A 12,024-nucleotide genomic window follows, 5' to 3' on the forward strand; every position below is an offset into this window, starting at 1 on the left:
GACAGACATGGAAACAGATAATTGTGTATAGTGTAAGTGGGTGTTATATACTGTGGTGACCCAAAGGAGGGAGTGATTAACTCTGCTTAGGGGAATCATTAAAGACTTAACAGAGAAGATGCTTGAGTTTGTTCTTAAGAATTAAATTTGAGTTCAATAGGTGGAGTCTGTGAGGTAGGGAAGAATGGTCCAGCAAATTGAAAAGATAAGCAAAGGCTTGGGGCGCCTGGGTGGCTCAGTCGTTAAGCGTCTGCCTTCGGCTCAGGTCATGATCCCAGGGTCCTGGGATCGAGCCCCACATCGGGCTCCCTTCTTGGCGGGAGGCCTGCTTCTCCCTCTCCCACTCCCCCTGCTTGTGTTCCCTCTCTCGCTGTCAAATAAATAAAATAAAATCTTTAAAAAAAAAAAAGATAAGCAAAGGCTTGCAGGCATTAAACAACATGGAATATTCTGGGAACTGAAAGTATTTCTGTATAACTGAAATATAGGCTAAATGTAGGGGGATAACAGTGAGCTATAAGGTTGGAGAGGCCTTTATAAGAACATGCTGAGAAGCTTGGGCTTGTAACATGTTCAGATCTATGTCTCAGAATAATCAAGTCTGATAGAAATGTAGAAGTTATTTTTGGAGGGATCAGGTTGGGGAAAGAAGAAATTAGTTGGGAGTACTTCAGTAGCTAAGAGATAATGAGGATCTGAGCAAAAGCAAAGGCAGTGAAGGTGGAGAAAAGTGAGCACCTATAAAAATATTAAATAGCAATGCTTCCACTTATTTTTTTTGTGCTTTCCATTCCCCTCCCTAATTCATTCACTCACACATTCATCAAGCATTTATTAAATATGTCATCTGCATTGTTCATTCAATCTTTCCTTCTTCAAATATTTGTGCCTTCAATATGACAGGCATTTTTCTAGGTCCCAGTAATTCTGCAATGAACAAGACAACCAAGGTCCTCGCTCTTGTGAAGTTTACTTTCTAATGGGGGCATGCAGATAACAAAAAGAGAACTCCAAATGGTGACAAGTCTGCTGAGGAAAGTAGGGTGATGTGATAGAGAACAACTAGGAGAGGTTATGAAAAGCTTATGAAGTGATATTTGAACCAACACCCAAATGAAGAAGACCTAGCAATTTGAAGATTTGGAAGCAAACGTATGTCAAGTGGAGGGAGAAGTACAAATCAGTGGGATGAGTTAGGCATGTCGTGGGGCCAAAGTGAAAGCCAGTGTGTCTGAATCATAGTCCAAATCAAGGAAAAAAAGTACCAATGAGGTCAGGGAGTTTGGCAGAGTCGGAAACCGTAAGGCCTCATAGATGCTGCTAAACATGTTGAATTTTATTGAGAGTACAGGGAAAAGATTTTGGATGGTTTGAAAGACGGGAGTGAGATGAGCTGGTTTGCATTTTTTTTAAAGATTTATTTACCATAGAGCGCCCTATTAAATGGGGGGAGGAGCAGAGAAAGGGAGAGGAAGAGAAACCCAAACAGAGCCTGAGGTGGGGCTGCATCTCAAGACCCTGAGATCCTGACCTGAGCCAAAGGCACTTAACCAACTGAGCCACCCACGTTCACTGCTGGTTTTCGTTTAAAAAAAAAAAAAAAAGATCTTTCTGGCTGCTTTGAGGAGAATGAATTGTAGAGGGGCATTCAAGGAGAGTACTTAGGAGACCTGCAGTAGTTCAGGTGAGAGATGATAGCATTGGAGGTGGAATAGCAGAGATGATGGGGAAAGGTGGATAAATTTAGAATTTGTTTTAAGTAGAGCCTACAGGACGTGCTGGTGGATTGGATATCAGGTATAAGAGAAAAAATCAAGCTTGACTTTGAGGTTTTTGGGATTTGTTTTGCTTTAACTTGACTAATTGGCAGCACCATGGTTGACGGTACCAGGTATTGAAACAGGAGGGACCAGGGTAGAAGTTTTCGGGGGGAAAAGAGGAAATGTGAAAAATTCTGTTTGGCCATTCTATTTGACATCATTTCCACTGTTTGTTCAAGGGAGAATTACTCAGTCTCTGTGTATTTCCAAAGCATGTGCTTTGTGTGCAGTGCTAGGTGTGAATTATGAGGGGGATGCTGAATGAGTAAGGCCCATTCCTTGTTGTCAAAGCTGTTAACATTAAGTAACATCCATCTAACATTTATTTTTTATTTTTTATTTTTTTTTAAAGATTTTATTTATTTATTTGAGAGAGAGAGAATGAGAGAGAGCACATGAGAGGGAGGAGGGCCAGAGGGAGAAGCAGACTCCCCGCCGAGCAGGGAGCCCGATGCGGGACTCGATCCAGGGACTCGATCCAGGGACTCCAGGATCATGACCTGAGCCGAAGGCAGTCGCTTAACCAACTGAGCCACCCAGGCGCCCCCATCTAACATTTATTGAATATATACAGTGTACCAGATTATAGGCTAGTTCTTTTTTTTTTTTTTTTTTTTAAGATTTTATTTATTTGAGAGAGAGAATGCACGTACGGATGGGGGGTGGGGGCAGAGGGAGAGGGAGAATCCCAAGCAGACTCTTTGCAGAGCACAGAGCCTGATGTGAGGCTCAGTCCCACGACTCTGAGATCATGACCTGAGCCGAAGTCAAGAGTCACATGCTCAACCGCTCAACTGACTGAGCCACCCAGGCACCCCCAGGCTAGTTCTTTGAATGAAATACAAAGGTGAATAAGATTCAGAATAAGATTCAAATGATCCTCAGACCCACTTCACATCCAGTAAGATTGCTAAATGGGAGAAGATATTTGCAAATCATCTATCTGATGAGGAACTTGGATTCAGAATATATAAAAAACTTACAAGGCAATAGAAGATAAATAACCCAATAAAAACTGGACAAACGATCTGAATTGACTTTTCTCCCAAGAAAATATGCAAATGGCCAGTAAGTGTATGAAAAGATGTTAAACATCATTAGCTATCAGAGAAATGCAAATCAAAACCATAATGAGATACCCACTCTGATACTATAATAACAAGGACATAATAACAAGCGTTGCCAAGGAGGTGGAGAAATTGGAATGCTGCTAGTGGGAATGCAAAGCGATGCAGCTGATGTGGGAAATGATTTGGTGGTTCCTCAAAAGGTTAAGCAGAGAGATACCAGATGACCCAGTAATTCCACTCCTGAGACATAAACTCGAGAAATAAAAACATGTGTCCACAGAAAAGCTTATATACAGATGTTCATAGCAATATTCATAATAGCCCCAAAGTAGAAACAATACAAATGTCTATCAACTAATAAATGGATAAATAAAACATATATCCACACAGTGGAATATTATTTGGCAAGAAAAAGGAGTGAACTACTGATATATGCTAGAACATGGATGATCCTTGAAAAAACATGTTGTCTGGGGTGCCTGGGTGGCTCAGTTGGTTGGGCGACTGCCTTCGGCTCAGGTCATGATCCTGGAGTCCCGGGATCGAGTCCCGCATCGGGCTCCCTGCTCAGCAGGGAGTCTGCTTCTCACTCTGACCCTCCCCCCTCTCATGCTCGCTCTCTCTCTCTCATTCCCTCTCTCAAATAAATAAATAAAATCTTAAAAAAAAAAACATGTTGTCTGAAAGAAGCCAGTCAAAAATTGCATTTTGTATGATTTCATTTATATGAAAGGTCCAGACAAGGCAAATCTGTAGAGATATAAAGTAGATTAGTGGTTGATTAGGTCTGGGAGTGTGAATGGGGAGTTGGCAGATGAGCATGAGGTTTGTTTTTAAAGTGATGGAAATGATTCATAAAATAAGATGGTTGCACAACCTGTAAATATATGAACATTCAATTGTCCACCTAAAATGGATGCTGTACCTCAACAAAGCTTTTTTTTTTTTTTTTGATGGGCAGCAAAGTAAGGTTTATTGAGCGATAGCAAAAGTGATAGTACAAAGCTCCCAAGGAGGGAGGGGACCTGAAGGGGTTGCCTCAACAAAGCTTTTAAAAAAAGAAAATACCGGGGCGCCTGGGTGGCTCAGTCGTTAAGCGTCTGCCTTCGGCTCAGGTCATGATCCCGCCCCACATTGGGCTCCCTGCTCCTTGGGAAGCCTGCTTCTTCCTCTCCCCACTCCCCCTGCTTGTGTTCCCTCTCTCACTGTATCTCTCACTGTCAAATAAAATCTTAAAAAAAAAAAATATCGTTGACCTCAAGATGCTTAGAGTCTAGTTATGGAAATAGACTTAGAAACAAGTATAAAAACTAGTAAATATGACCTTGGAGATATATATAAATTGCAAATCTCTTCAGAAGAGGATAGGAATCACTCCACCTGAGGAGATCTAATACACTCTAAGCATCTTGAGAGTGAGAGCTGTTATTTATCATTGTATCCCCAGTCTAAAACTTAGCGTATGTTCATCTAACAGTTGTTGAATGGATGTGTGAATGAATAACAGTGGAGAATGTCTCATGGAGGAGGTGATATTTGAGCTACATCTTCAAGAGTGAATAGAGATGAACTAGACAGTGAAGGTGAGGAAAGAATTCTAGGGAGAGAAGATGGCACTGGCCAAAGCACTGAGTGATAAAAGGGAAGAGCATGTTAGAATGGTAGGTGGTTCAGTGTGGCTGGAGTATTTGGTGGAGAGTGGTGAGATAAGTAGCTGGTTGGACCAGATTATGAAGTACCTTGTGTGTCATACAAAGAAGTTCGGGCTTTAATCCGAAGGCAATAGAAAGTTATCAGTCTGTCTAAGTAGAGGGCTGGTGGGGTCAGTTTTGTATCTGAGAAAAATCACTGTGGCTGCTTTTATATGTGAATCTGTTCTGGCAAGATTAGATTCAGGGAGATCACTTGGAGGTCATTGCAATAGTCTAGGAGAGAACAAGGGATAAAGTCTGAGGTGTGGCAATGAAAAATTCAAGGGAGATTCCATAGGTGGGTAGATATGATGAGCAGATGAACAGTACAGACTATGAAGGCTTTAGGAGTTCATAGAAAGGATAGTTTTGCTCTGGAAGGGTTTCTGGAAGAGGTGGCATCTGGATTGGGTCCTAAAAGAATGGGTAGAAAGGTATAGAGTACATGGGAGGTTGGAGGGCATGTAGGAAAAGGTGAGAGAGGAGGGCCAGGTGGGGAGGAAGCTAATCTGAGAAGTAGGAATTTGATGGGAAAGGAATTGAAGAACCAAAGAATGGTAGGTGCCCCTAAATTTGATAATTGTTGAATGGGAGAGAGGTCATTAAACTATTCCTTCTACTTTTAATATATTTGAAAATTTACATTAGAAAGCTTCCCCCCTCAACTGACCTAGAGGATGAGCTTGCCTTCCCAACTCAGCTGGCCTGGCTTTCTGGTGATGGTAGAGAGGTGGGGGTGACAGGCAGACAGCAGCCACAGCTGTTGTGTCCGCCAGCATCTCCTTTCACTTCCCTGCTCGAAGTGTGCTGTCGTATCAGGCCTTAAAGTTTGCCTAAGCAGATTCAACGTCTGCGTGATTCCCAGCTGATTCATGAGGTCCTTTTTAAAAGTGAAGTGGTTGCACTTTGATTTATTGGCCTTGAATTGTTGGCAAGGCTATGGGGTTGAAGAAGAATGTGAATGAAAGGAGAATGGAGAGCTACAAATATGGAGAGCCTGTGAACCTTTGTACTTGTTATCCTAATCACCCAGCGGACCAGAGCATCTGTCCCCACAGGATAGAGGAGGAAGCCAGCCTCGTGTGCTGTATTCCTACCAGGTCCAGGAGATAGCTAATCTCTCCTTTCTCTGTGCTTACGTAGCATTTTGTTAAAATGTCAGTGGTTATCCTGGTCATACTGTATTATGGTTAATAGTCTGTTGTGTCCTGTCTCCTCCCCTCCCCTGCCCCCCACCAACTGTGAATACCTCAAGGGCAAAGGTTGGGTTTATTCATCTCTAATTTTTATGAAAGAATGAAGTCTCTAGCTGCATGATTGATCAGTCTCTAACTTGGAAGGATCACCTGGGACCTCTGAAATGCCAGTTTGCCCTGGTGGATGGGGTTCCAGAGTTTAGGGCCCTTTGCAGTTAGCAGGCACTTGAAGCCAGGACAAGAGGCCATCCCCTGCCTGATGGATATTTCTGATGCATGCCTATTGTACTCATGTAGTAAAGTTTCATTGATTTAATTTGGTAGCATCCTGTTAAATCACACCTTACCACACTGAAGGCATTTTGTTTTTAGTTCTGTGGTAACTAAGGAAACTGTGGTAGTTCGGAAAGCCAGAGTATTACAGCTGACTCCAAAGCTCGGGAGTTAGACAGATTTGGTGTGAATTATTACAGCATTTTAGCTTTAAAGGACCTCAAAAATCACCTAAGCCAACCCCGTCATTTTATATATGGGGAAATTGAGGCATAGAGGAAGTTCTCTGTTTATTGACATAGAGCAGTTAAATAGCTATGCTGGATTACTAGCTCTTCTCATCTGCTCTTCTCTTCAACTGCTCTTCTCTTTGCTGAGAAAGGTAGTCGTTGCCCTAAAGCCATTTCTTGGGGTGAAAAGTGGGAATGAGATAAAACCCAAGGAACTAAGACATACCACATGGGGTAAGTTTTACTGGCTGTCTCACCCAGCATGGTTCTCATGTTGTTGGAAACCTTTTGGGGAAACGAGTATCTACAGTGTAGCAACAAAATAGTCTCCCTTTTCACTTTCTTCTCTTATCATGTTTTATTTTCCTTCGTAACACTGCCAGAATTTATTTCATATGTATAAATATATGTTTATTTAAATGTTTATTATCTGTCTTCTTATTAGAAGTTAAGTTTTATAAGGGAATAGACTTTGTTTTATGCTTGTCTTATGATTGAATGAACAAACATATTTATTGGGTACTTTCAAGATGCTAGGTACATGCTTCCCATGCCTTTGGTGTTTGCAGGTCAATGATATGTCTGTTTCTTTTTTGGGGGGGGTGTGTGGTTATTCATGAATGTATCTAAACCTATCCTGAACACAGAATACACATTATTGTCAAGTGATTTTCTGATGACTTTATAGTGCTCATATGATTAGAGTGAGGCTACTTTTTATTGTGGATTTAGGCAGTGAAATTTAGTGTGAACTTAAACCTCATGCTGCTTGATCAGATAGGCCCAGGAGAGAAGAGACTTTTAGAAGCAGTAGAGCGAAGTAACTTGGCAGCTGGGGAGAGAACACTTGCTCCATAGCTGTGGGGAGACAGCAGAACCTAGGGCTGACTTATCCATTAGGCATAGTAGACAGGTGCCCAGGAACCCACAAAAGTGTCTTAGTTTCCTTTAAGAAGAAAAAAGTGAATACAGTCCAGCTTGGATTATACATCTTTATAGCAATGCAGTTGTAAAATATATTTTTGCATGTCATCCTTGCACAGAATCATCTCTGTATTGCTCCAGTAGTGAGCACTATATTTAAAAATATATACGTATGTATGGTTTTTTTTTTTAATGGAGAAAGGGGCACACAAAGGCAGAAGTACCTGGGCCTCATGAAAATCATACTGTGACTCTAGGAGGACTTTGTGACTGGTCATTGATTTGGTCATTTGAGGCCCTAAACACTGTCTTTGATATCTCCTGTAAGTTCTGTGACCCTTTCCCCATCACTCTTTGCAACTGTGCTCTTCAACGAGTCATTTCTTTCCTTTATATCTCATCTGTGCCTTTTGTAGAGTGGAAACACTTGTGCTCCCTGGGCTGAGTAAATTCATACTTTTGAATTATTTTATTTTTTATCTGTCTTCTCAAGGGCAAGAAATAAGTCTGTTCATCTGTGCATCCCCATACCTAGCCCCGGACCTGCACATTTAGAACAGGAGTACCTTACATGAGAATTGAGTAAATGAATAAATATATCAAACTTCACAGATAGCTTTGAGGCCTTATTTATTTGTTTTCTTGTTTATGTACTTATTTATGGTATTATATACAGTTCTCCAACTATCTCTTGGTCTTTTCTGATGTTCTGTCAGCAAAGTTTATAGAGCTGTGAGGATACTTGAGAAAATGATGTGGGAAACAAGGGTATTGTACCATCTTAGAGAAGAGCCAGTGTGAAGAATCAGGTGCACATGGGGAATAAATGGTCTTCTTAACAAATGAGGCTGAGACAACTAGTTAGCCACATGCAAAAGAATGAAGTTGATCCCTACCTCATACCATATACAAAAATTAACTCAGAATGGACCAATGACCTAAATATAATAACTAAAACTATAAAATTTTTAGAAGAAAACATAGTCCTAAATCATGGCCAAATCATTATCGTTTCTTAGATATGACACCAAAAGCACAAGGAACTAAAGAAAAAAATAAATAAGTTGGACTTACCAAAATGAAAAACTTTGTGTTGGAAAGGACACCATCAAGAAAGTAAAGAGAACCCACAGAATGGGAGAAAATATTTGCAAGTCATATATCAGAACTTCTATGACTCAACAATAAAAATGTAAATAATGCCATTAAAAAATGGACAAAAGTTTCTGATACGGCATGTAAGAAGCTTGGAAGTCACCACTTTGTCCTAACAACAAGTAAAAAGCCGAACAAACTGAAAAATCAATAATTCTTATTGATAAAATCAATAATCTCTTCTCTCTTGTAAGAGAAGTGAGTTTATAAGGGCAAACTGCTGCCTGGAAAATTGGAGAGACCAATAGTTGAATACAGAGAATCACAACTTACAGAGGCAGACGTCTGTGGGAACCAGTCCTGGAGTAGGGAAACCTGGGCTGTAATTGTTGATGAATTGCTGGAGGCTCACTTTGGACAACTCTGAGTTAAAAGCTCCAGGGAGACTCAAGTCATTGAGGGCCCCCCCCCCCCCCCCCGCCATTTTGTGAATTCTACCTCCTGGATATCCATTAGGTTCTTAAACTGAGTGTTGAGAAAAATCCCCTCATGCTTCTGGCGGGGGACAAAGGAACTATGCAGAGCATTCTGTTGTTAACAAGGTCTGCCATCAGGAGAAACTAGTTAGCCAGAGGCTAACTGACCCAGGGGAAGGGAAATACCCAACTCTAGCCAGCTCTGGGCTTCCATGTAGGAGAAGGGAAATGCCAAACTCCAGCCCACTCAAGCCATCCTCTCCCACCTAAGAGGGGTGAGTGAAGAACTGAGAAGCACTTGTGAAGTTCATACTCCAGAGGCATAGGCTCACTAAAAGACTGAAATTCAGTCATTGGACTATAGGATGTTTCCCCTCCCTCCACACCTTACTATACCACATTAGTAAAGGCCTATTTATAGCAGTGCCTTTTACTGGGCGTATCCTGCCCAGCTATCAAGAAAAAATTATAAGACATACCAAAAGACAAAAAGCATAGTTTTTTGTTTTTTTAAGTAGGCTCCCTGCCCAGCATGGAGCCCATTGTGGGGCTTGAACTCACACGACCCTGGGATCAAGACCAGAGCTGAGATCAAGAGTTGGACACTTAACTGACTGAGCCACCCAGATGCCCCAAAAGCACAGTTTGAAAAGAAAAACCAAGCATCAGAATTAGACTCATATATGGCAGGGATGTTGGAATTATTAGACCAGGAATTTGAAACAACTATGATTAATATGCTTGTAGCTCTAATGGATAAAGTAGACAGCATGCAAGAACAAGAGAGATGGAAATTCTAAGAAACACTAGAGATCAAAAACACTGTAGCAGAAATGAAAAATGCCTTTGATGGGCTTATCAGTAGATTGGACATGGCTGAGGAAAGAATCTCTGAGCTTGAGGGTATCTCAGTAGGAACCTATAAAAGTGAAAAGTAAAGAGAAAAGACATTAGAAAAAACAATATCTAAGAACCATGGGACAACTACAAAAGTTGTGATATACATTGCTATAGTCTGAATATTTGTGTTCCCCCCAAATTCATAGGTTGAAATTTTAATTCCTAATGTGATGGTGTAAGATGGTGGAGCTTTTGGGAGGTGATTAGGTCATAAGGGCAGAGCCCTCATAATTGGGATTTGTGCCCTTATAAAAGAGGCCCCACAGAGCTCCCTAGCCCCTTCTACCATTTGAGGACATGGCAAAAAGATGGCCATCTATGAACCCAGAAGCCCTTACCAGACACAAAATCTGGTGCCATCATCCTGGACGTCCCACCCTCCAGAAATGTGAGAAATAAATATTTGTTGTTTATAAGCCACACCCAATCTATTGCATTTTGTAACAGCAGCCCAAACAGACTTAAGACATTCACATCATGGGAATACCAGAAGAAGAAAAGAGAGAGAAACAGAAGAAATATTTGAAACAATAATGACTGAGAATTGCCCAAATTAATGTCAGACAGCAAACAACAGATCCAGGAAGCTCAGAAAATACCAAGCAAGATAAATGCCAAAACAACAACAATGAAACACAAACCTTCCATGCCAAAAAAACTACACCTAGACATATCATTTTTCAAACTAGAAAATCAAAAATAGAAAATCCTGAAGGAAACCAGAGGAAAAACCACCTTACCTACAGAGAAGCAAAGATAAGAATTATATCCAAGTTTTCCTCAGAAACCATGCAATCAAGAAGAGGTAGAATGAAATGTTTAAAGTGTTGAGAAAAGGGGCGCCTGAGTGACTCAGTCAAAGTGTCTGACTCTTGATTTCAGCTCAAGTGATGATCTCAGGCTCGTGAGGTTGAGCCCCATGTTAGGCTCCGTGCTAGGCACGGTGCTTGCTTAAGATTCTCTCTCTCCCTCTGTCGCCCCCACCATGCCTGCTCATGCTGTCTCTCTTTAAAAAAAAAAAAAAAGTTGAGAAAAAACTCCACCAGCCTAGAATTCTTTACCCTTCAAGAGAGAAGGAGAAGTAAAGACAAGCAAAAATGAGAGAATTTGTTCCCAGTAGACCTGCCTTGCGAGGAATGTTAAAAGAAGTTCTTTAGAGAGAAGGAAAATGATAGAGGTCAGAAGCTCAGATTTACATAAAGGAAGGAAGTATCAGAAAAGGAATAAGTGAAGATAGAATAGAAATATTTATTTTACTTATTTTTTTATGAATGATTGTAAATTTTGTATTAATTTCAGTTTTCATGTGTTCATTGCTAATATATAGAAGTGTATTTTTTGAGTGTGTTTATATTGTATTCTCCCATATTGCTGAACTCTCTTATTCTAGGATTTTTTTCTTTTTGTAGATTTTGGGATTTTCTACATAGGACATCATGTCATCTGCAAATAGGGGCAGTTTTATTTCTTTCCAATTTGTGTGCCTTTTATCTCCTTTTATTGCCTTATCGTGCTGGCTAAAAACTTCAGTGTCATGTTGAATAGTAGTGGTGAGGGTAGACATGCTGACATTGTTTCTGATCTTAATGGAAAAGTATTTTGTCTTTCACCATTGAATATAATGTAAGCTATAGTATTTTTGTAGATGCTCCTTTTTTTTTTACTTTTAATTGATCTAGCATAGCAGTTTTTTCAGAATAATTATACAACACTGCATTTGATTATGTATGCATTTATGTGTCTATGTATGTGTGTGCATGTATAGATATGCTTATGAAAAAGTTAAATGAATGACAGCAATGAAACAAAGGGTGGGAGGGAGGAATTAGGATTATTTTGTTATAAGGTACTTACATTACCCATGAAGTGGTATAGTATTATTTGAAAGTGGACTTAATTAGGGCGCCTGGGTGGCTCAGATGGTTAAGCGTCTGCCTTCGGCTCAGGTCATGATCCCAGTGTCCTGGGATCGAGTCCCGCATCGGGCTCCCTGCTCCTTGGGAGCCTGCTTCTCCCTCTGCCTCTCTCTCTCTCTCTCTGTCTCTCATGAATAAATAAATAAAATCTTTAAAAAAAAAAAAAGTGGACTTAATTAGTTGTAAATGTATACTGCAAACTCTAGGGCAACCACTAAAACAAATAAAAACAGAAATATAAGTGATAGGCTGAGAAAGGGGAGAAAATATAATATATAAAATTCTCAATTAAAATCACAAAAGCTTGGGGGTGTCTGGGTGGCTGTCGGTTGAGCTTCCAACTCTTGATTTCAGCTCAGGTCTTGATCTCAGGGTTGTGAGTTCAAGCCCCATGTTGGACTCCACCCTGGGCATGGAGCCTACTTTAAAAAAA

The 12,024-nt window shown here is 40.5% G+C and overlaps 1 protein-coding gene across 3 annotated transcripts in view; it reads left to right on the forward strand.

Moving 5' to 3' along the window:
* The window catches only part of RNF121 (ring finger protein 121), an 82,269-nt gene that overhangs the window by 9,812 nt on the left and 60,433 nt on the right, over positions 1-12,024 (forward strand). The window lies entirely within an intron of this gene.

Source organism: Mirounga leonina, unplaced genomic scaffold, assembly GCF_011800145.1.
Source record: "Mirounga leonina isolate KUSES-001 unplaced genomic scaffold, KU_Mleo_1.0 Mir_92, whole genome shotgun sequence".
NCBI lineage: Eukaryota > Metazoa > Chordata > Mammalia > Carnivora > Phocidae > Mirounga > Mirounga leonina.